The following is a 24,323-nucleotide window of genomic DNA, read 5'->3' on the forward strand; positions in this document are numbered from 1 at the left end:
ATGTTTTTAGGACCTGTTAAAGATGCAATCTACCATTCTAGTCCAGAAGTTTTAAATATATATGCTCAGACCTGAAGATAAAGAGGAAGAGAGTAGAAGGTGTCTTGGACAAGCAAGTTACCTACTTAGGCCTAATTGGTCTTATCAGACTATTAGGGATGCGCTATAAGCTAAACATTTGCATTATGATTGATTTATTTGATGAAAATAATATACAAATATAAGTTGAATAAAATGGCTAATACTATTTCAGTCTCCTATTTCTATTTCTTAAAGAATAAAACTAAGGCATTGAAAAAAGAGTAATAGCCCCCACATTCCACAAATCATTTGGGCCAAGGTCAAGGCTCTAACTACCTTTTACACTTTGATTGCATTGTATTCTTCAAATGAGTCATTCTCCAGATCATATACCCTATTGGGAAACGATACATATCCAAGCCAAAAAAACAGATGGATAGAAGTAGGTAAGATTAGGTCTTTCCTCCAAACAATGGTCTGGAATCTTAGAATGAAACTTTGGTCACTACAACTCTTTAATCTAATATTTCTCCCAACCCAAGACATTGTCTGAATGATAAGCGTGTCTTTTCTCTTGGCTAGATACTTTATTAACAAGGTAACTTCCTTGACTACTGACTAGGACTTTCTCCATTTCTTCCTTTATTTTTTTTTCCTGATTCAAGACTTTTAATTTAATTTAATTTAATTTAATTTAAATGAAATCATTATTATTTACAAAATTCTTCATAGTTGGATTTCAGACATACTATGAATCAGGGCCAACCCCACTACCAATGTCAACCTCCCTCCACCATGTTTCCAGGGTGTCTCCCAGCCTGCCAATATAACATGCATATTTAAAGTTTAGATTGTTAGTTTGAATCTCTTGCTTTGTTGTTGACTTTGGCTTGGAGATTTAGTTCTGTCTCTTTGTTTTCCTCCACCAATGTACCTGAGACCACTTGGCCTCTGGCTCCCTTCCTTTCATATTTGTGTTTCTCCTCCTCCACTCATCTTCTTTCCTTTTCCTTGCTATACTCTGGGTCTAGGGAACCATTGAACCATTGCATTTCTTCATTCAGTTATTCTAAATACAACATACAAGTGATATCATTCTGTATTTAGCCTTATTCTTCTGGCTTAGTTCATTTAACATGATATTGTCCAGATCCATCCATGTTGCTGCAAATAGCATGATTGCATCATTCTTTATAGCTATGCAGTATACCATTGTATATATGTATCACATTTTCATGAACCTCTCCATTGCTCCTTTGTTTGTTTGTTTTTTATAATTTCTTTATTTAAGCATTGTGGTTATAAAAATGCTCATAATTGGGTTTCAGTCATCAAATGTATACCACCCTTCACCAGGGTAACTTTCCCACCACCAATATTTCCCATTTCTCTCCTCCTCCCCCATCCCGCCATCTTCGAAACAGACATTTTATTTTTTTCTCACTATCATTGTCATAGTAGTTGTCAGTGCAGGTATTTTTCTAATTGAGCTCACCACTCTTTGTGGTAAGCCTTATATCATGGGCTTGTCCTGCCAGCCTGCATCTCTATTGTCTGGGTATTATTTTAATAATGTCTTTTATTTTTCTTAAATCACACAGTTGAGTGGGACTATTCTGTGTCTATCTCTCTCCTTCTGACTTATTTCACTCAGGATAGTAGTCTTTATGTCCATCCATGTATAGGCAAATTTCATGGTTTTGTTTTCCTAATAGCTGCATAGTATTCCATTGTGCATATGTACCACAGTTTCTTTATCCACTCATCTGTTGTTGGGCACCTAGGTTCTTTCCCTATTCTGGCTATTGTAAACATCACTGCAATGAACATAGGAGTACAGAGGGTACTTTTTTTTTGTTTTGGGTTTTATTTTGGGGGGGCCACACCCAGCAGTGCTCAGGGGTTACTCCTGGCTATCTGCTCAGAAATAGCTCCTGGCAGGCATGAGGGACCAGATGGGATGCCAGGATTTGAACCAACCACCTTAGGTCCTGGGCCAGCTGCTTGCAAGGCAAACGCCACTGTGCTATCTCTCCGGCCCCCAGAGGATACTTTTTATTGTGTTTTTATGTTCCGAGGGTATATCCCTAAAAGTGGTATATCTAGATCATATGGGAGCTCAATTTCCAGTTTTTTGAGAAACATCCCTATTGTTTTCCAGAAAGACTCTTCATTTCTTCTTAAAATGTCCTCCTGGAATTATGGAACATAATTATTTAAGAGTAACTCAGAAGCCTCCTTCATGTACATTGTGATTTTAAAGAGGTGCATCAATCTTCCTGTGATTTCAAGTACCAATAGTCATATAATGTCTCTGTTGTTTTTTTTATAAGATGATCAAATTTCTCATGTTAACTTCTCTGCCTTTACCCCAGGCTCCCACACTTGTTGGGACCAGTTCTGTATATTCAGGTACTCATAAATCATTTCTGTTTTTATGAATATAATATGGTCAAATCCTTAACGTTTAGAAAGAACTTTAAGGCAATTTGCCTTTAAGAAAAGTTTTTTTTATATTTACAAAGAAAAGAAAAAACAGAAAGAAGACACAAATAATTTAACTTGCAATGCAAATCAATATAATGTTGGTTTACACTGAATAGTATGGGAGTTGATCATTCTCTTTTTTACATTAAATTCCCATAAGTGTAGGAACTATATCTTAAATAAACATGCTTAGTGCTTGGTAAAATAAAGGTCTAACAAATGTTCTTTTATTTTTATTGGGTTTTGGGTCACACCCGGCAGTGCTCAGGGGTTACTCCTGGCTCTAGGCTCAGAAAAATGCCCCTGGCAGGCACAGGGAACCATATGGGATGCCGGAATTCAAACCACCGTCCTTCTGCATGAAAGGCAAAAGCCTTACCTCCATACTATCTCTCTGGCCCCAAACAAATATTCTTATAAACATTAATTCATAAAAAAATTAAGTTCTTAAACACATAAACACAAAAATTAGAAGAAAAAGGACACTAAATGATGCCAGAAATTTTATTGTTAGAAATACTTTGAAGAATGTTGACAATCTGGAGAAAAGAAGAAAGTATGTTCTAAATGGTAAAAATGTACCTAGTAGGCAGACAGGTATTAAATTAATAAAAACGTTGATATATTGAATTGTTGACGTAGAATGCTTACAGATTTGAAAGTTAAATAGTAGGACCAGGTTGGTAGACTACAATACAAAACAAAGAATCATGGTGTGTTTGCAAATATAAATTTGATAGAGATCATTAATCAAGAAAATGGTGTCAAAAACAATTGAGAGAGTTGGAGGTGATGTGAAAGACAGATTAAGAAGGGAAGCAGGGACAGTGAATCCCTATCCTCATAAATCTTAAATCCTCTCTCTCTATTAAAACTTTTCTCCCTTATAGTTCAGGGAGGTGCTAGCCTCAAATTCAAGGTAGGCTAAGAAGAGAAGCACTGAATTTGATGTCATCAAGTCTCTATCACCTGCCAACTGTCATCCTCCTTTTCTCTATAGGATCTCTATGTTGTTTAGTGTAATATAGTAGTCATTTATTCCTACTAGCACAAATCAATTCATTTTTCAGGTTGCCGAATAAGTCAAAATGCTACTTTTTTTAAAAAAATTATCTTTATTTCCAATCAAAGAAGCTTTAATAATTGACTTTGGTTCATTTACTCCCTATAAGTAACCTCATTCCAGTTTCTTCATTTCCTTTGCCTCTGGGATCACTGCCTATCTCTGTTTATGTTTGATTATTTTTATCTGTAAGTATCTCCATATTTCTTTTTTTCTGTTTAGATTTGTGTCTTCTTTTTTAGAATATGACTATAACACTGATTAAGTAGTTAAATCAGAAGATCCAGTTCAGTCCCTGACTCCACATAGTCCCCCAGGCACCTCTGGGAGTTACCCTAAGGACAAACAAGAATAGCCCCAAACCTTGCCAGAGGTTGTCCTCAAATAAAATAATAATAATAATAACAAAAAGAATAATAATAAAAATAATATGGTTATAATAGGGACATTAAGCAATAGCAAAGTTAAGTTCCTTATACTGGCAGTCTCAGATCTCCACTGGGAATTGTTTTGGATCTCTCCAAAAAATCCTGGTTCAGAAACATGAATTATAGCCACTGTTTTCTCAAGATTCCTAAACAATTTAACTAAACTCAGAGGTCCTGAGCATACCCCATGACTCCCCCCCAAATTTTTTTCTATAAAGGCACATATCTTCACCAGAAGAAATCTCTATAGAGAAATCTATTTAACTTGGCTACTCTGCCCATATCTTTCATCTATTTTTGTTAATAATGATTAATATTTCTTTTCCTTTTTGCCTAGTCCAAAGCTAAATCAGGAGGTCTCTCACAACATCATTATGTCTTTGCATCATCGTGTCTGTATAGTCTTTGGGTGGAAATAATGCTGTGTGCAAACAACATAGGTATTTAGGAGATGATGTATTACATGAACTACCAGACTGAGAATCTAGAAAACAGGGGCCATGTCATATTTTTCTTAGTTGTTTGAATATTTAATATTATGTATGGGCTCATTATTGATTAAATAAGTGGATTAAAGGACTGAAGAGATAGTTGCCTTGTATAGTGCTGACCTGGGTTCAATCCTCTGCAGCCTTTAATGTTGAATTGCATCAAGAGTGATCTTTGAGCTCATAATAAGTAAGTAAGCCCTTAACATTTCAAGGTGTGGCCAAAAAAGAAAAAAAGGAAAAGTATTTTGACTAACAACTTGATTGATGACATTGTTCACTTAACTCTAGCTATTTTTACTTTATCAGATATTTCCCTTTTTTAAAATATTCTTTTTGGGTCACACCTGGAGGCGCTCAGGGGTTACTCCTGGCTCTGTGCTCAGAAATCACTCCTGGCAGACACAGGGAACCATATGGGATGCCAGGATTCGAACCACCATTTGTCCTGGGTCGGCTGCTTGCAAGGCAAAAGCCTTACGCTGTGCTATCTCTCAGGCCCCATTTTTAAACTTGGCCACTGCCCTATTCTTATTGTAAAAGTATAATTCAAATGATGTTGTTAGTTTTTATTTTGAAGTTGCATACATCTTAGAATGTGACCTTTAGTGTATAATAGACCTCCCTCTACTGCAGATGGATTAAAGATAGTATTTTTTTTTGTCTCTTTCTAGTAAGAGGCAGGATACTATTTTATTTCTCTTTAACAATGAATGAGAAGTGACAATTTGTCCTACTGAAGCTACCAAAAGTGACATTATATCAGTTCAGTTCTGAGTTTTCAAAGTTCTGCTAGCTTCTGCTTTGGTTTCTGAGAACTCCGAACTGACTTTTTATTTTTATTAAATCAATGGGAGATAAAGAGTTAAAAAGTTGTTTATAATGGTCCCCCGTGCCTGCCAGGAGCAATTTCTGAGCCTGGAGCCAGGAATAACCCCTGAGCACTGCCTGGTGTGACCCAAAAACCAAAAAAAAAAAAAAAAAGTTGTTTATAGTTGATTCTCAGTCATAGCATGTTCCAACACCCATAGCTTCACCAGTTGAACTGACATTTTGACTTGACTCAATACTCGAGAGATGAGGACCCCCAATAGTACCAGTATTCTAAGATAGTAGGACAGTTCATTGACTATTCAGCTGAACCCTCAGTCAACAGCTAGTGTAAATTATCTGCCATGTGTGACTGAGGCACCAGCCAGAATCTGTGCAAGTGCAACTTCATAAGTGAGTCTAAGCATAAACTTCTCTCTTAAGCCGAATCCACCACAGAACTATAACATATGTGGGTCACTAAGTTATGGGTAATTCTTTTATACAGCAATGTAAAACCAGAATACACAGCTATGCAAATAAAAGTTGAATAGAAGGGCAAGGATTGTGCATTAGGCTCTCTGAAGTTTCCACAAATGTCTTGTTGATGAGGTAGATATTATCTAACTTAAAGGATCAAAAATAAATAGGACCTCCTCTTTATAGGGCTAAGAATAACTTCATGTCAGCATAGAAGGCAATGCATTTGCCACCTGCCTTCAAGATATCCTAGGACTATGAGTGACTGTGGACAGTCACCTAATCTATCCCCATGTCTCCCAATACAAATACATCTTAGCAGAGAATTTGACTATGGTTCTTAATTTTTTTTTCTTCTTAATCCCAAGAAAGGGAGATCTTGCAGCTACCTTTGGCAATATATTCTAGCAGCTCATAAATCTTAATTAGACCATTCTAGCAGATGTTTTACCTCAATTCCGCCAAAAACAGTTTAGTCCTTTCTTCCTGCTTCTTTGCTTAGTCTTTTGTCTTTATTTTCCTGACTTTTGAGGAATAGTAAGTGAATTACTAGTCGCAAACTTCTTTCTTGTTTATTCCTAACAGGAAAAGCATATATTGCTGCATTTCACTTGGGACATGAGAATGGTGTCATTCAGAAATATCCTGGTTTTCTCATATTAAAAAAATACAAGATAACACCTCTCATCCTTCTTCTTTAAGAAAGTTGATTGAAAAAGCATAATTAAGATTATTATAAGAAGGGGGCCGGCATGGTGGCTCTAGAGGTAAGGTGTCTGTCTTGCCAGCGCTAGCCTAGAACGGACTGCGGTTCGATCCCGGGCGTCCCATATGGTCCCCCAAGCCAGGAGCGACTTCTGAGCATATAGCCAGGAGTAACTCCTGAGCGTCACCAGGTGTGGCCCAAAAAATCAAAAAAAAAAAAAAAAAGATTATTATAAGAAAGCACTAAATGTACTTTACATTCTTTATGGATGAAATGGACTATTTCAGAAATGTCACAAGGTAAGTTAATAGTTATCTAGAATGAGTGGTGACCAGGGGGTGCAGGGTTTGTTTTTTGTTGTTTTTTTTTTTTTTTTTTTTTACAGTAATGGAACTAACTATGCTAAAAATGCCTCAAAAAGGGTAGTGAGGCAAGACTTTGAAAATACTTAATTGGTGGAGACTTGAAGATCCAGCATCTAGGTTGCAGGGCTACAAGAGAGTAACAAAAATATCCATCTTCATTTTTGTTTAAAAATGCACTCCTGGGCCAGAGTGATAGCACAGCAGGTAGGGTGCTTGTCTAGCATACTGCCAATCCAGGTTTGATCCCTCGCACCCCATATAGTCATTCATGTTCCACCAGTAGTGACTTCTGGAGTGCAGAGACAGGAGTAAGCCCTGAACACAGCAGGTGTGGTCCCCAAACAAAACCACAAATGCACTCCGTCTCTCCTCTCCACATGCCTTTTGTAATTTGTTGGTGAGAACAATAAGAAAAAGAATGAGGGCACAGTTCATAGGCTGCTTGGTTTTCCCTGTCAGCTTCTCCTAAACTTTACTGTTGTAGAGGAAACCTTTTCTGAGACCACAATAAGAATTTATTGAAAAGGAGAAATCAAGAGAGCAGTAAGTCCTTTAGAAATCACAGGAATTCATATATATGTATATATATGTTATTTAAACACCTTGATTACATACATGATTGTGTTTGGGTTTCAGTCATGTAAAGAACACCACCATCACCAGTGCAACATTCTCATCACCAATGTCCCAAATCTCCCTCCTCCCCACCCAACCCCTGCCTGTACTCTAGACAGGCTTTCTATTTCCCTCGAACATTCTCATTATTAGGATAGTTCAAAACGTAGTTATTTCTCTAACTAAACTCATCCCTGTTTGTGGTGAGCTTCATGAGGTGAGCTGTAACTTCCAGCTCTTCTCTCTTTTGTGTCTGAAAATTATTATTACAAGACTGTCTTTCATTTTAAAAAAATGGAAGACATTCTTTCAATAATAATTTTCAGAAATCACAGGAATTCTTAAGTCAACAACAAAGCTGATCAAGCAGCCGCCCCTCTCCTGAACCTATTCCATACTTATAAGACCCTGAAAAAGAGCACTTCTCAGGGAGGCCCTTTATAAAGACCCCATATCCACCAGACCCAAGATAACATGTTCTCTCTGGGGAGAGCAAACCTTTCTAGATACAATCTAGACCAGGATCAGCGTTCCACAAACTATAAAAATAAAAACAGAGCACATGGGGCAAAGCTATCATTCATGCTGGCTCATGACAGCCAATACTGACCCTCTGCTTCTCCCCAGGATTCCTTTCTACCCCTGCTGCCACCATCACTCCCATCCAGACCCCTCATCCTGCCAACACAAATCAGCATACCAGGTTTTGGACAGCTGGAATAATCATCATCTCTCACTGGATGTCTCCAATTCCTGCTGGGCTTGCCCTGTGCCCTGTCCCTCCACCCTCCCATGGCCTCTCACTCAATTCGTTCTTCTCCTGGCACCAACAGTTATTTTCCACCACCCTGCTTGGCCTCAATCCAACCCACTTCCCTAAGGGGTTTTCACTCCCCACTTCATCTGTCTCCTTCATGCTTCTCCTGCTGGAACTGGATCTTCCAGCTCTATTTCTGGATTCTTTCCACTGCCCTCTCCTTGACAAGGTGGTTTGTCTCTTCAGCCTGCCATGCATCCCTGTGGCCTCCAATAATCCTCCCTAAAATCCTCCAAGAACAGCTAGAGAGCTACAGTCTGCAATTGCTATTTCCAATGGATTTCTCCTCCTCTTTCTTTTCTACTTATCACAGTGTGTAGAGCATTGGTGAAATAAAGCAATGTTACTCCTTTTTATCTTAAGAGGTACCTCGGCCTTTCTCTTATACCTCTTTCACTAGAATGGGTATGCTATTCTATTCATTGGATGCGTGCTCTTTTGTCCTCATCTTTTCACATCCACAACTACTCTTTCATTAAGTTTTTTCCTCCCATCTTCTTGGTTGATATGTAGATAGGACAAGCATATTGCAAACTACTATTATAGCTAACATTTATCCATATTCTTGGATGCCAACTTTCACTATGTACTAACCACTGTAGGCCTCTGACCTTTTCTATTTTTGGGTGAACCTGTAATCTTGGACATAAATTTTCTTTCTCCAAGCTCATTATGTGAAATATTTTATCTTGAGACCTCTATACTAAGTTAGCCTCTATTTTTTCCTGTCATATTTTTCTAAAATAAAATGTATCCGAGGCATGGAGAGAGAGAGCATAGAGATTAAAAACCTTGTGTTGCATATGGGGAAGTTGGGTTTAGTATCTAGCACCCTTTATGTTCCCCTGATCTCCTCCAGGAGTAATCCCTGACTAAAGAATCTGGGCTAAGATGGACTCATTGATGAATCAAAAGAAAAAGAAGAGCTATCCAGCAGCAGGCATAGAAGCTCATATGCCACCCAGGAGAGGAACTAGAACCTTCTCCTTGCCCCAGCAAGCTGCCACCCAGCTCGCACAGTGAGAGGACACCCACTTAGCACCCCTCTCTCCCTGGGAAGAAGCTACAGCCACCACTCCTGCAGACTCATTCTATGCAGCCCTTTTTCTCCCACCTCCCCTAACTGTAGACTGTTGTTTTCTACTGGATTTGGCCCCAGACCTTGAGGACACTACCTGATCCCTGACTGCTACAAACTTTGTCTCAGACTCCACAAGACTATTTGAGGATCCCCTAGAGATAAACAAGTAAAAAAATATAATGCCCAATCAACAAAGGATTAGAGATGTATCCATAAGGACAATACTATAGAAAAAGAAATTCAACTGGTTAAAGAGAATAAAGAGACAAACTCATTTGTTACTGGGACATACAAATTTAGTACAATTGGCTATCATTTAACACTCATCGGATTGAAGGCATCATCAAAAACTAGATATTTGAAGATGCTTCTGAAGTTGTGAAAACAAAGGCACTGTAACACTTTCTGATGAAAGGGTAAGCTAAAGTAGTCATTAAAAGAAGAGTTAGCTATACTCAATATGTTGGGTTTATTTTAAGTTATATTCTATATCAGCATTTGAATTCTTGAGTAATGTACCAAAGAAATTTGCTGCAGGCCTTTAATGAAAATCTGTCAGAGAATTTCACTAGAGTATTACTTTTTAAGCAGAGAATTGAAGATAATGTGCATGGCTGTTCTTAATGTGGTGATACAGACAGGGAATACAATGCAACCCATGAGAACCATACCATGGAGCTAATATGTGTCTTTTGACCATATCCACACACAGAAGATTATAAAAAAAATGACTTTTTAATTGCAAGTAAAATTCATACTTATGGATATACTTTGTAAATGCACACCAAAAAAAAAAAAAAGAAGAAGAAAAGAAAGCCATTTTTAATCCTACCACCCAATTATAAAATCTACAAGTGATGTTTTGAGTGTGTGTCCTCAGGATCTTTTTCTCTGGAATTATATATACATAACTATTTACCATACTTAATTAGGAGCATACTGTCACTATACTTTGTAATCTTCTTTTGTCATGCAACAATATATTGTGAACAGCCTTTTATCCCACTGTATCTGCCAGGAACCCAACAGGAAACAGATGGCACATTTGAAATAAGATGAGTGCAGAAGGGTTTATTCACAAAGGACTGTTTACAAAACTGTAGGTGGAGTGAAAATAAGGTGATCATACATCCAGGTTTGCCTGGATTAATCCTGGGGTGCATCTGTTGCTTTAGAATCATATTTAGTGTGACATTTTCCAGATTCTCCACTTTTGTTTTTAGAAGGAGAGTTTGCCAACACCCAACTGTGCTCAGGGCTTACCCCTGGCTCTGTGCATGCAAGGCAAGTTCCCTACCCATGCAGGCACAGAGCTGTGCCAGCTTTCCAGCTCCATCAGATACTTCCTTTTTAATAAAATTATTATAAGTTGTACTAAAATCAGGTAGTGTAGGCTAGAAAAAAAACTGTCCTTTATAACTTCTAACATCTGCTGTGTTGTCATTTTGTAGCCTGTGAGACTTGTGTGTGTTAACCTACTGATGAGAATTATCTCTTTTCTCCCACATTTCTAGACCAAAATAAATGAATGACATCTTTCCAAGAAATGCATTCCATAATGCAACTTATAAATGACAGGTTTTAGAAAAGTACACCTGGAGCTAACCAGTTGAGGGAAACATCTTGTTTCTGAATCTTGTTTCTGAAGTTACATATCACTTTAGTCTACAGCCATTTGGTGATGAGTGGAAATACAAGATGCTGAGGAACAGACAGGGAAATGTATGGCTAAGATATTAAATAATAATTAAATACATATACAATTTATTCAGGAAATATAGAAGGAAATACAAACTATGCTAAACTTGCCTTTTCGTTACTCTTTCGGAGAAAATAAGCTTTATAACAAACTCTTGTAATTGCTTTGATAATTTAAAATTTTGTAATAAACTCTTTGCTCAGCAATGTATATCCAAGGAAACTTTAAGTATATATTTAGTGAAAAATTAAGAACTGAATTTCTGCTTCCCAAGAAAGCTGAGGAAAAATAAGTATGTAATTCGCAAAAAAAATTTTGCCAACCAACCTTTCTTATTTACTGCAGGAGAGTCATATCACTAATCATAAGTCGCAAATAGACTAAAGAAGCAACAGCATGTATTTCATTAGGAATTATATTTTTAAAGACCCAAACCCAAACCAATAAGCTTATACATACAATTACAGGAAAAACATTTACATACCTATAAATCATGACTTTTCATTGAAATGGAGTGTTGTAAAATAATTTACTCAAACATAATAATTTTTATAAAACAATTTTGTTTCCATATTTTATTACTATCTAAAGGTAAGCCTTCAAAATTTTAATTTTTTCATGTTTAAAATCAGTTGAAATCTTTAATCATGTTATTTGAAATAAGTGAGAGTTTTTCCCCCCTCAATTTGAGTGTTTAAATAAATCGCAATTGTGGAAACCATTTAAAAATAGGAAGTCACTGATCTTTTCAGATGAAATGGAGCATATTAGACAATATTAAAATGGAATTCAATATTTTATTTGAAAATTATAATTGATATTTGAAACATATTAATTTGTAGAAAGGATATTTACATAGACACTCATCCTTAGTTGCACAAATTTATACTCTGTACAAGGAATAAAACAATACTGAGAAGGACTGTAATTTTATAATATCTATGTTTAGCCTTTCAAAAGAATGGTTCAAGAACACTGATTTGGCAAGTTTTTTTCTTATAAAATCATTTGTTAAATTTTTACTCAGACAACCTCAGTAGAGGTTAATAAAGATTAACAGGGAAAATATTTGCTTTGCAATATTACATATTTTAGTAGGAAACGACGACAGTTGCAAATGTTCTACTGTAGCATAATTTAATCAGGTACGTTAGACAGTGTTTTCTCACCTAGATATTATGCTCTTCATAAAAGTATAGTTTGAAAATGAAACTTTTAAACATAGTAAACGTAAAAGACAACTTCAAAGAAAAACATTTCTTATTTTAAAATTAAAAATAGTAAAACCACAATAATTAAAAAATAGTGACTCAGTAATAGAGTAACATGTGTATAATTGCAATATAAAGAACATTCACTTATGTAAATTTAACAATAAAATAAAATTTAAAAGGCTGGAGAGATAATATAGTGAATAGAGCACTGCTTTGCATGTAACTAACTCAGATTCTATCCCTTATATCCCATAGAGTCTAAAGAATTCTGTCAGGAATGATTATGAGTAAAAACCCAGGACTAAGTAATGACCACAGCTAGATATGGAAAAAGAAAAATAATAAAAAACATTTTGAAATTTTGATTTCTTAAATATGCATATGATATCTTAAATATTTTTAAAATAGTAAGTTTTAATAGAGCCATTTAATATAACAAGTCTATTAAAATAATAAACTATTTTGAGTTAATAAATACACCAAAATTAGTGTTTAACTAACTCTCTGTTCTAAAAGTTGATAATAAATTGTATGACTACCATAGGTACAGAAGAGCACAAAAATACTATCTAACCTGAGGCATTGCTACATTTAGGGTCAAAATATTAGGTAAAAGCAGCTATAGAGAGTTGGAGAAAGAATTACTTCAATTTGGCATTTTGAAAGAACTTTTTATTTGAGTGGCATTAGCTGCTAGGGATCTCTCAAAAAAGGAGTCAAGAGAATCGATCCCCTTCCATTTCTTGCTCTGTTATTTAGCTGATGTATTCCACTGTTGGAACCCAACAGGAAGTAAAGGAATCCATCCATATGGCTCATCCCTATGGACCAGATGCTAGAACAGAAACAAAGAGAAGAAGAGACTAGAAACAAAGGGACAACAAAAAAATACTTGGCAACTGCCAAATGTTCTTCTCCAACATTATTTTTTAAACTAATTTATTACCACTCCTTAGTTCAAATTAGGTGTATTACAGAAGCTGAGTATGTAAAATAGAAAATTACTGTCAGATCACAAAATAAATCACTCTGTTCTCTCTGCATCCTTCAGAAACAATAATCACACTATCATGAGATAGTCTAAGAGAATTGCAAATAATTTGGTAAAAGGACGAGGGATGTAACTTTGAGGAAATATTTCTTCCACCTCTCTGTTCAACCCATCTCAGACAATCAGGTAAATGTCTGATGTGGGTTAGGACAGGTAAAGTCTACTCTGAACACTGATATGGCACAACACTCACTTCCCACAGGCCACATGAGCAAGTGTCAAGCTTCACCCGGACTTCACTTGTGTTTTTTATAACATACTATAATATCACATTATAATAAAATATAACATTGTGGGCTAAACCAGTGCCACAAGCGGTAAGGCATCTGTCTTGCACGTGCTAGACTAGGATGAACTGTAGTTTGATCCCCTGGCATCCCACATGGTGCCCCAAGCCAGGAGCAATTTCTGAGCTCATAGCCAGGAGTAACCCCTGAGTGTCACTGGGTGTGGCCAAAAAACAAACTATATATATATATATATATATAACATAGCATAACATGATAAATTTATTGATGTTTATGAAACCATGTTTATGGAATGCTGCAGGTAATAGAAGCAAAGCATCCAGAAAGGAGATGTTTAAGAAGAAATAATATCAAGATAGAACAAATGGTCACATTATGATAATGGAAAAGACTATATCAATAGTCCAAGATTTTTTCCTTTGATCACCCCCTAGCTACAAATCTTGGGGAAACCCCTGTTAAAAAACCATCTCTATTTCTGTTTCTCTACTTCCCTCTCTGTCTCCTCTTACCTTCACCCTTTTTCCTCTTTCCCTCACTCACCCTTATTTGTATTTACCTATGTAAAACTACTTTAATTTACTATTCATTTTCTTCTGATATTCTTCTCTTTTAGAAAAGGTGATGCTCATGAAAAGACTGTAAAGAATGAAAGCTGACATTTCCTTTCCTGAAAACCATTTCTTGCTCAAACCATAACGTTCTCAAAATCTTTCTTATAACCATGACTTTGCTCAAAATCCATAACTTTCAAAATCATAACTTTACAGAGGTGTTTGTAATCTGACACAACCCAGGAACTTCTGGTGACTGAGGTGAGTCAAGCAGAAAATAATAGCAGACTTGGCTTGAGACTCCCTTCCTTACATCCCACTTGACCCAAGTTACCTGCAGTATTTAGCAAGGTAATTAAGCCAGATGACCTGCAACATAACTTATGAGCCACCATGGAAACCCATTGTTTTTTGGGAGTTATTTTTCTTACCTGCAAAATTCTTAATGCCTTTCCTATGGATTTCTTCCCTGTTGTCATGATTATTGGGTTTTTCTATACTCCTGAGTAATAAATAAAATTTTAATGCCTTTACTGAGAAGTATACATAAGAACATAGAAAATTTTAAAAATCTTGTCAGAACAAGAATCAAGAAAAGCCAATGAAGGTTGGGAGGGAGAAGACATGAGGAAACTTGACACAAACTATGCTATCTATTGAAGACATATGTAAAAATAAATTCTTATCTATTGTGCTCTTTATTTTGTTTAATAATTTTTATTGTGACCAACGAAACATATATTTTCTTTCAAACTGAACCGGTTGAGAACAAGGCTGGAGTGAAAGCAGAGAAGATAACTGCCAAGGGATATAGCTCTACAAAACAATGGTCCTCTAGAAACAAACTTTCCAGTTTGCCTATTGGAAGAGCAAATGGCAGCCAGTTTCTACTTCCTTTAGACATGCTGACATCTGCTGTGAATAAATCCAGTAATGCTAATATACTTGTTAAGGGAGGTCTTGCTACCTGAAAAACTAATAACTTTACTAAAAAGGTTGATAAAAAAAATTATTCAGGTGGGGCCAAGGGCTCTATGAAAAGTGAAAGTGAGTTCTTCCACTCCATTACTTTCCCCACCCATTGGGTGAAATCTGTGCCCTCCTTCCTTGCCAGCTGGTATTTTCCCATCTGCTCTAAGTCTGGCTCTTAAACACAGTCATGCTGGGGAGTAAGGTCTCACTTGCAAGATTTTCTGAAGATGCTATTTTGATAAAACTGTAATCCTTTTCCTACCCCTTTCTCCTTTAAACCTCTCCACCTTCAATCAAGGTCTTCCTGTGTTTGTGAGACTATCAATTTGTAGAAGGGAGGGTGTGGTGAGGTGAGGAAAGGTGTGTGGAGGCCAGGGTAGCTTAATAATCAACAAGAAAAGACTCTGATTTCAAGTGGATGGATGAGTATGGTGAAAGGATGCTTGAGCCCCAACTAATTGAAGCAAGATATGGAATATAGATGGTCCCTATCTGGCACTCAGTCATCTGGATTCATATGATAAGAGAGTTTGAATGAAATACGGCTGTTTACCCTCGAATTTTAACCTTTAATCATAATGCTGAGTAAAGTTGGGAGAGGGATGTATACAGAATGATCTTCCTCCTGTGTGAGATGTGAAGAAAGTAAAGAAATAACAAATTCCCAAAAGAAACAGACATTGAGAATTGGACTTCAATAGGAAGCTTACCATGAGGCAGAGAGTGGGAAGGATGGGGGTAGTGGGGATAGGATGAGAGGGATACTAACACTGGTAGAAAGATAAGACATTCCAGTGGCAAGCATGATGCTGGAATGCTTTATGCATGCAACTTCACCATTAACAGTATTCTAAATCACAGGGCTTAATATAAAATTTTTAAAAAGGTTTAATCTCTAGGTATAACTAGAGATTTTGTGCCCCCATCTCTCTCTCTCTCTCTCTCTCTCTCTCTCTCTCTCTCTCTCTCTCTCTCTCTCTCTCTCACAAACACACACACACACACATGCGCACTCGCGAGCACTCATCACTAACCACATCTTTTATGGAATTGACAAAAATATACAGCATTAATTAATTTTTCATTTCAGATAAACAATACAATTTATTTTTCAATTTACATTGAATAAATATACTAAATAGGTTAAACATGTACATAAACATTTGTAAGATATATTTATATCTTATATAAAATACCCTATTTTATCACATATTTATAGTTTTGACATATTTGTATATTTCTTATCTAAAATTCAAATTAAGAGTCAGAGAAGTAGTATAATGGGTAATGCAGTTAGTTGCCTTGCATGTAGCTGAACTTGAAATCAAGCCCTGGCCCCACTAAGTGAATTCTGAACACAGGGTCAGGATAAAGGCCTGAGCATAGCCAGGTGTGGTCCCCAAAACAACAAAATTGAAAAATCAAATTCAAACTATCATTATATTTTTATTTGTTAAATCTAAAATTCCTATGGCTCATACATACTTTATATAATTGTACTTCTTAATTCAATTTCCTTCCCCAAAGGAAGGAATATTATCTACAGTAATACTTCTAATAGCTTACATTTCTTGAATACTTACTGGACACTGTCCTATGTGCTTTCTAGATACTGACTTCTCTACTCTAAGACAGGACCTCTTACTCATATCTACTTTTTACTGGTGAGAAAAATGAAGCAGCATCATTATCATCATAATCATCACAATAGTAATAAATTTGTTGGACACCATTACCAAGTGGCGAAGTCAAAGAAGGCACCCAGAATGCCACATTCTTAATCTCTCATAGCGAACTGAGTTCTCCCCTGGTGAACCCAACAAAACCTTTTCTACTGACCTGCTTAGGACTTTGCTATCTCTAATCTGAATCCTTGTTACTCCAGGTTTTTCCTCTGTTTCTCAGGATTGAATAAGAAAGAACAGTGGTGGAGAGATATTGTCATTTGGTGGTGGGCATGAGGCAAAAACATTGCAAAGTTACAATATGAATAGCAATGGTATCATTTTCCCCTCTTTTACTCCCTATGCAATTCCTGGTCATTCTTGGAGTCTTCAAAACCAGGTGTACCAGCTTTGAAGATGATAATCAAAGAGATAAGATAAAATGCCTATGGTATCTCCATCAATTCTGAATTTCTGGGTGAGCTGCTAAGGTCCTAATAATCTTTCTTATTCTTCACCCCAACACTGCAAGAAAAGTCTGAGTGGGTGATATAGGAAGTTCCCAGTTCTGCATTAGTAGAACCACCAGACTTCTGTTGGAGAAGTTAATAATACTGACAAACATAAGCATAGAACTATCCTGACCTGTCTTCCACCAGGACCTAAAACACTTCCATTACATATAAGCCATATAAAAAAATTAGAAAAGCACTTAAGCAAAGGGTTATTATTCATAAATGCCAAAGGATTCCCAAGTTAAGTCCCTATGAACCTGGTGCTATGCAGATATTTCACATTATTTCATTGATCTTCCCCATAATCCCTGAGCCTCACTACACCAATTATTTCCTTTTTGCAGTGAAAAGAGTGAAGCAAAGACCATTTTCCTTACTGAACCTATCAACCTAAGGACAAGAGTTTTGTCCGGAGAAGACTGTGTGCTTGGTGGAGTGCTGGTAGCACTAAAAATCTATTAAATACTGGGTGAAATTTGCCATTCAAACACTTTGGGACTGGCAGAGTAGGCAGAAGAATATAATCCTCCAGCCTTACTTATGTTTCCTCCAATCTGGCCCCTCATCTGCTAGCCCATGTCAGCCTCTGGTCCCAAAAGTCTATCCCACAAATCCCTCAGAGACCTGGCCTCCACATGACCCAGTAAGTGATGCCTATAATAAGGTACAAAGTGTCTTTTGGTTGGCAGCTGATGAGATAGTAGAGGCAGGGTGAGAGAGGGCAGAAGGAAGGAGAACTAGAGGAACAAGGAGAGGAGGGTGATGATAAAATTGATGGAAGGCAACAGCAGAGGAACAGAGGGTGCTTTTGAGAAGCATTCTCCTATCAGTATTCCCTATTCATTGGAGACTCATTTAGTCAGAACAGAAATTTTGTTCCAAGAGCAGGCAGGAAACTTATAGTTGTCAGAGAATAAAGTTGGAGAGCAAAGTAGCTTTCCCATCTCCCTTTCTTTCTGTTTTTTTCTCTCTGTTTATCTCTTCCTTTCTCTATGCCTTTCTCTATCTCTCTTCCTTTCTCTACTCTCCCTTTCCCCCTTTCTCTACCTCCCTTCTCCCTTTCTCCCCCCTCTCTACCTCTCTCTCTCCTTTACTTTTCAGTGGGAAGCAGGCCAGTGATCCCAGTGACTATTTGCTGCTTCCAGAGGAAATTCTAGTTGCCTGTGTGAAGCCATTAACATAGAGATTAGATGTCAAACTGCCTGCACCCCAGATTGTTTTGTTGTTTTGCATATACCTGGCTGGGTGCACAGCATTGTGGGCCAAGTTACTGCAGTCCTGCCAAAGGATGTCCATTACAGTCCTTGGAGAGAAGTGATGGGAACTGTAGCAGGAGGATTCTGAGCTAGAAAAAGAGATTGTAGCTCAAGCCAGAAAGACTCTACCTTTACAGCCTTCTTGCAGAGAGAGAAAGGCAGTAGAGAAGAAAAACATAATCCTTGCAATTTCACACCTATGATTGAGTCCTGGCTCATTATGTGATGTCTCCCCTCTTTGCTATTCTCAGTTTCTTTATCTGTAAAGGAGGACTGTCCTCCAATAGAGAACGAGTTGTTGAAAGTAATTCTGCTTTATTTTTAGCAAGCTACTTCAGCAGCTTCAAGGCAAGTGTATGTTCCCAAAATCTCACTCAAAGGAGAGGTGAAAAGAAAAAAATGACAGCACTAGTGCTAAGAAATGAAAGGCATCAAGAGCAGGTTCTCAAACTGGAAAACCAGTGGAGAAGGAAAATGTAATTCAACAAAAGGGGACACACATGAGGGAATGGAAGGGGGATGAGGTCAGGACAGGCAAATCCATGTGGCCTCCAGGAAATGAAAATGGCTCAGAAATATAAGAGCCCACTGCAGAAAAAAGGATAATAGTGCAGACACAGCAATTGCTTGGTGATCTTTAAGAAGTGGAAACCCTCAGGTTCTTCCTTCTTCCAAACCAAACAGCAAGTCAACTACCTTTCCAAAGACTTCAGGGAAAACATCAGAATTTAAGTAGAGTTCTATATATCCTCTGGCCCCTTGAGCTACCCCTAAAGCTCTGGATTTCTGGGAGCCAGTCTCAGAACCTGTGTATCTCCAACCTCTCAGCCCAGAAACAAGATAATTATCTGGGAATTTTGGTGGATCCATAGATGTTAACATTGAAGGCTTCCCCACAGCAAATCCCAGCTCACAATCTAATCACCATTGTCTCCAAGACCCTGTTAGGAAAAGCCCAACGGTCAAAGACTCTGCTTCAAAGAACAAATTCCAAACAGTTCTTCTTACATTTTAAAGCATCATCTATACAGAAAGAGCACTACAATTTGCCTACTCGGTTCAAATAATCTTATTAAAAACACCTGTATGTCCCATTTGTCTTAGGAAACAGAACCTCTTCAAGGACTTGGAGCCTACTATGAGCGCCTGCTCAATTTCATCCTTCTCCATCTCAAAGGAACCACTAGGCTGTGTTTTGTTTTAATCAGCTCCTTTGCTTTTCTTAGTATTTTCTACCACACATGAATCTATCTCTAAACAATAAATCATTCCATTTTGCCTTCTTTGAACTTTACATAAACAGTGTCATACCGTGTTTATTCTAAAACTTGCTTTGTTTGCCCAATATTATGTTTTTGAGGTACATCAACATTGAGATGTGTATGAAAATTTATTCTTTTCATTGTTATATAATATTACATTTTAAGAAATCCTGTCACTTATGTATCCACTTAGAGTAGATTTCTGCTTGCTTCTAGACTTGTGTCTATTGTTTATGGTTCTAGTTGACTTTATACACAAGACCAACTCCATCTGTACCATAGAGTTTCTGAAAATATAAAGAGGAGGATATGCTGGACATACAAAAATAATAAAAAATAATTTCCCCAGTGTACTTGACCAATTCTTACTACAGTAGCTACTAGAGAATTTTCTAATATTCTCACCAACACATGATATTGTCAGTTTAACTCTTATAGATCTCAAGAATGTAAAATATACTGTTTTTTAATTTAAAAATGTGGCTACTAGGAGATTTAAAATGACATGTGTAGTCATTATTATGTTTCTTTATTATTATTATTATTATTATTATTATTATGGTTTTTGGGTCACACCCAGTGACACTCAGGGGTTACTCCTGGCTATGTGCTCAGAAATTGCTCCTGGATTGGAGATCATCTGGGATGCCAGGGAACTGAACCCCAGTCCATTCTGGGTCAGCCGTGTGCAAGGCAAAAGTCATACCACTGCACCATTGCTCCAGTCCCCGTTATTACATTTTCACTTTGACAGATCTGCTCTGCTGTCAGAGATAATATGTTGTTCATAATGCAGAGTAAGAAAAGTAAATAAATGGCAAAAATTTACAATAATATAAGGACCATACACTTCTACCACCTCCATCAGTGTCCTGACTTTTCTTTACTCTTTGCTATTCCATTTATGCTTCAAAGTAAGTGTATTAAGCTTCACTAAAAATTTTTGGGGGTCTTAATAAATATGGCAAAAATAATTGACAAACTTATATTAAAAATTTTAATAATAAGAACTATCCTTCTTTGTGAATATCATGTGCCATTCATCTATTTTTATCTTGACAGCCTTCAAAAGGATTTATTTCACCATAATGACTTTACAAAATTTTTATTAAATTTATGCCTAGGTATGTCATATGTATTATTACTATTGTATAAATTATATAATCGCCTTCATTATATTTCTAAGTATTTGTGATGTTCTATAAAAATATTTTATTGTATTATCATTATATTCAGCAACCTTCTTAAGAACTTTTATAAATTCTAAGAATTCCTCTGAAGTTCCTTTTTTTTCCTGTGAGTTTCTGCTCAGCAGTGATATTATTCATAAAGTAATAGAATTCCAGATGCAAACATTTTTTGAGGAAAATCTCAATAAACACCATGTCTAGATACAAGCAAAGAGCCATAAATCATCATGTATTAAAAGCATGTCAGGGCTGGAGTGGTGGTGCAGTGGTAGGACGCTTGCCTTGCACGTGGCTAACCTAGGACGGACAGTGGTTTGATCCCCCAAATTCCCATATGGTCCCCAAGCCAAAAGCGATTTCTGAGTGCAGCCAGGAGTAACCCGTGAGCATCACTGGATGTGGCCCAAAAACTAAACAAAACAAAACAAACAAACAAAAAAAGCATGTCACTAAAATAATACAATAACAATACAAATAATACAGATACAAATACAAATAATTCAAAACAATACAAAATAAACCTTAGGTGACAAAAAATGTAAAGATATAATTAAGGTAAAGAAAGCTGAAAAATCTTTTAGAAGTAAAACAATTAGATTTTTCTATTAAATTTGTGAAATAAGAACAAGATCTATTATAGAAAGTCCAAAAATAAAAGTTCTTAGAAATTGAAGATACAATAAAAACTAAATATAAAATTTAGTAGAAAAAGTGGCAGGCAACATGTAATTTTTTTAATTTTTATTTTGTTTTTAGAGCCACACCCAGCAATGTTCAGGACTGAAGGACTTACTCCTGGATTTGTACCAGAAATCACTCCTGGCTGATTCTGGGGACCATATGGTGTGCTGGAGATTGAACTCAGGTCAGTCTTGTGCAAGGCAGTTTCCTGCCCACTGTATTGGCTTGAGCCCCTGACAGGCAACAGTTTAATAAGACACAAATATTTTTCTCATAAACTGGGAGCAAGAGATATAGGGGGAAAAAGAGAGAAATGAGAAACAGGAGGAGAAAATAGATAGGGCAGTCAATCTTAAGAGTTTCATCACTTTTAGCTATTAGAGGTGCAGAATTAGAAATAACAAGCAGAGAGCCAGGGAGATAGTTCAGAAAGTTGGGACCTGTCAGTTGCATAGGGGTAACACTGGATTTAAGCCCCAGCAGTGCATTCTTCCTTAGCACTGCCAAGAATCATACTGAGCACAGTGTCAGGAGTAACCCACAAATATCATTGGATGTGTTTCAAATTTAAAAAAATAAAATAAGGGCCCGAAGAGATAGCACAGCAGTGTTTGCTTTGCAAGCAGCCAATCCAGGACCAAAGGTGGTTGGTTCGAATCCCGGTGTCCCATATGGTCCCCCGTGCCTGCCAGGAGCTATTTCTGAGCAGACAGCCAGGAGGAACCCCTGAGCACCGCCGGGTGTGGCCCAAAAAACAAAACAAAACAAAATAAAATAAAACAACAAGCAAAGAGAATAAAAGAGAATTATCAAAGAAATAATGGAAGAAAGCTTTCCAAACTTGGTGGAAATAAACTTTTTGAACAAAAGGATCCACTAGATCCTCTATACATGAATGAATAAAAGTATTACTTCAAACTCCAATGCAGAATATCAAGAGGGTCCTCATGATTCCATGAATTTAAAGGTAACATTAAAAGACAGAATAAGAATGATACATCGTTTTTAATAACACCTAAAACCAGAACATTTTTTGCTATTTAAAAATCACTTAACTGTATATTTCCAGATAAAAGTTTTGTTGTTGCTGTTATTGGAGATTGAATTTAATCAAGAATCTCATTCATACAAGCCAGGTGCTCTACCATTCAGCTGTAATTTTTTGAGGCAGGAGATACAAACTCAGAAATGCTCAGGGGTTATTCCTGGTTCTGCACTCAGGAATTACTCCTGGTTTGCTTAGAGAATAATATAGGGTATCAGGAATTGAACTCGAGTCAACCACATGTAAAGCAACTGACCTTGTAAGCTTGCAAGCAAGCTGTATTATTGCTCTGGTCTCCGACCTACATTCCATTCTTGACCAAACAAAGTTTTACCATGTTTGCTTTCCTTTCATCAATATTTTCTAAGTGGTAACTGAATATATTATCAAAATATTCAGAGGTAAACTAGAGAGAAAAATAAATAGACAATATATCATAAGAGAGTAAAGAGAGACAACACAAGATAAGAGAGAGAGAATTTCTGAATGACAGATAAACAGCATGGCCTGGAAGAATTACCTAGGACTTCTAGAGGGTGGTAGAATAAAAAAAAAATGTAAGTGACAGGAACTTGATGCTTTGGATCATGTGGAAAATAACACTGAAAGCTATTTTAGAGAAGGAAGATATATTAGAAATTATATAAAAACCTACAAAATAGAAAAAGGATATTGGAAATTATCTATTCTAAGAGGCATAAAGACCACAAGAAAGGAGGTATTGTACTCTACCTCAGAGTCTGTGAATATATAATCACTGCAGTATAAATACTAACCATGATTTCAGAACAATAGTAGCAATTAAAATGATAGATTAAATGTAGTAGGGAACATAAGAACTAAAGCTTTTTCGACTTCAATCCATAGACATTCAGTTAAATAATGCCAAAAATTGATAAATGTATGTAGGACAAGGAGAAGTAGTGGTAAGAACTGAACCTGCTTGCTGCTGAGATTTGATATAGTGGAGGTCAGCTGAATGATGGGACTGTGACAGTGTTGTGGCATTTGATTTTTTTTTTCCTTTGGTTTTTCAGGCCACACCCGTTTGACACTCAGGGGTTACTCCTGGCTAAGCGCTCAGAAATTGCCCCTGGCTTGGGGGGAACCATATGGGACGCGGGGGGGGGGGGGGGATCGAACGCAGTTCTTCCTTGCTAGCGCTTGCAAGGCAGACACCTTACCTCTAGCGCCACCTTGACCGCCCTGTGGCATTTGTTTTTTTAAAAATGTATAAGGCGAGTTGGAGATATGACTCAGTAACTCACCACATGTCTTGTGTGAGGTCCTGAAATAATTAAGAAAATAACTGGGTGTATGTATTTAATTTTAAATAAAATTAAATTTTATCTTTGGATAGGGGCCCACATAACTCAAGAGCTGGTCCCAGGTCTGTGTTGGTTGAACCATATAGTGCTAGAGAAGGAACCCAAGTGATATGTAAATCACATACTTCAAACACCAAGTTATCTCTCTGGCCCACATCTTTATTTTTAAAAGTATTAAAAAGGATGTAGAGCCTGGAGAGATAGCACAGTGGTGTTTGCCTTACAAGCAGACGATCCAGGACCAAAGGTGGTTGGTTCGAATCCCGGTGTCCCATATGGTCCC

The sequence above is a fragment of the Suncus etruscus genome, chromosome 2, assembly GCF_024139225.1.
Source record: "Suncus etruscus isolate mSunEtr1 chromosome 2, mSunEtr1.pri.cur, whole genome shotgun sequence".
NCBI lineage: Eukaryota > Metazoa > Chordata > Mammalia > Eulipotyphla > Soricidae > Suncus > Suncus etruscus.